Genomic DNA, 2567 nt, shown 5'->3' on the forward strand with positions numbered 1-2567 from the left:
TATACCTATGGAACAGCAATTCAAAAGAAGGAACAAATCCTCACAGCAAGAAACTTTCCCACCCCTCCACACACAGAGTGGACGGAGATGGGCAACTTGGACATTGGTTACTCAAATGGGGAGGGGGGCCTACAAAGGCAAGAAGTGACTGGCTTACAAGCTTTCAAGAGGGAACCTAGTGCTAGGGAGCATGGAGGAAGGCAGAACCTCCAGTGGGTACTATTCAATCTGTCTGGGCGGAGCTGATGAAAGAAAATACAGATTGGCAACTCGTGAAACTGTAGTGAATAATGCTTATCAGGATGGATTATGAGGGTTGGAAATGCAATGGTAGACGTTTTGTAACAAGGAAGGGAGTGATTAATTCTCCAGTCTAGGATCGGCGGTCCCTGGGACCATCAACGGTGAAGAACCGAGAACAGGACCCTACCCAGAGAAACAGAGATGCCTGAGATATAGACAGAGACGATGACGTGGAGTGATGAAGCGGCTGGGGAACTTGGATCCAGAGAGGGAAAGGGACTGTGGTCTGAAAACTGGGGAGGGTGGGGAGTGGGGCGGGGAGGGGGAAGTGTAGGTGGCGGGTTTCTAGGATATACCCTTTGGTTGGTTGATGATGCATGGAGGGGACTGGAACCATAGCAATGAAATGATATACAATGGAATGAATGTGAAACTAAAGTTCTCTCATGTAAACTATCATATGATTCACAATAAAACATTTAAAAAAAAAAAAGCACATTTGCTAATCTGTATGTTTTCATAACTCTGTTGGTGCGTTTAAGAACTCACACTTTTTTAATACTTGTGTGCCATGTTCTTTACTTTTCGCAACCAGTTACATCTCCACCCAGATTGGGGAAGAGAAGTGTGGCCTCCTCCAACCCCACTCAGTGCCCTTGGTGTATTTTTCATCTGAAGAACAACCTGGCAGGGCTTCACCTGCCTGGGCTGGGCCCAGGTGTGGGTCTCTGTGTGCAGCATGAACTCGAGCAGATGGCTAGGCCTGCTGGGCCTCCTCAGGTAGCAGTTGGGGTCAGTTCCCCTCGTGGAAGTTTCCGCAGACATAGTCCCTGATGGTTTTTTTGTTTTGTTTTGTTTTCCTTAAAGGTTTTATTGTGAATTATGTGACAGTTTACATGGGAGAACATTAGTATTACATTCATTCTATCGTATATCATCTCATTGCCATGGTTACAATCCCCTCCATGCAATCCTTCCCCCGTACCCCCCAGGTCTTCAGCACACAGTGGCTCTCCCTCTCTGGATCTAAAGTCTCCAGCTGTGAGTCTCTGAAGTCAGATTGTCTCCTTACACATCCTCACTGTCCAAAGGCCCCTGGAATCTGACTTGTCTGGCTTTGCTTATTTAATTCAAAGAGATTGCGTAAATATAAAATATGAAGGTGAAACAGCCATCAGAAATTTATTTGGTTGTTTGACACTGCTCCACCATGCCCTAGGACAACATGTTTTCAATGAGGAAGCAAGACATTTTTGTAATTATTTCTTGATAAGATATTTTCTTTCATCTGGGCTTCACTTAGCTATTTTCTAGCAACCTTTTATCCTAGCTTAGTACTTGCCAAACCAAAAACTAGAAGCTAAGAGGCAATGGAAGAAGTAGCTGGGGGTGCGTTGTGATATAAATGGGTAAATTAACATGAAAGGTAGAACAGAAAATTCACAAACTGTGCGAAGTTCACTGTAAATATTGTGAAGATTGAATTTTGAAAAGATCATATTTAATAAGCTTTTTCAAAAGCACATGTTTAAATGAAGATTGACTAAATTAAAAAGGTACCACATGAAAAATTATTAAAACCCTACATGGGGTCGCTATGAGTTAGAGTCAAATCCATGGCACACAACTACCACCACTAGCAGTGGGTTAAAATCCAGGCTCCGAAATGCTCAGGGCACAGTTGTTCCAGTAAATCTTACTCGGGAAGCCCTACCAATACCTGTCCACCATAGGTCATCGTGCTATTGTTGTTGTTGTTAAGTGCCATCAGCTCCAAGGCTTTAAATCTTTGTGAGAGCAGAAAGACCCATCTTTCTCCCATATTGATAACATTAAAATCTGCTCATTTAAAGTGAGTCATGAGACTATGGGAGGCATTCTCCCACCACTGGTTTCTTCTCTCCCTATCTGAGTGAATCACTCTCCTCTTTAAGAAGTGGATTCTATTTCCCTTCACTTGAATTTGGGCTGGCCTTTTAACATGCTGGAAGTGACAGTGTATCAGATCAAACAATGTACCCTTTAATACTGAAGTCTTACTAACCTGAGAACACCTTGGTGGGAAGAGGTCCATAGCCACATGAAAAGGACACACAGACAAGCACAATATTACAGAACCTGAGAGTGAAGCTTTTTAGCATCTTCTAGCTCAGCTACGACACCAGTGAATGCAACCAAATGAGTCATTCCAGCAGATAGCCCATGAAGCAGAACTGCCCAGCTAAGCCCAGTCAACCCACAAAATCGTGGAAAATAACGTGTGTTTTTTTTACCTTTTAGGCAACAGAAAACTGAAACAGAGGATACATTTTTTAGTCGCTAAA

Source organism: Chrysochloris asiatica, unplaced genomic scaffold, assembly GCF_000296735.1.
Source record: "Chrysochloris asiatica unplaced genomic scaffold, ChrAsi1.0 scaffold00037, whole genome shotgun sequence".
Taxonomy (NCBI): domain Eukaryota; kingdom Metazoa; phylum Chordata; class Mammalia; order Afrosoricida; family Chrysochloridae; genus Chrysochloris; species Chrysochloris asiatica.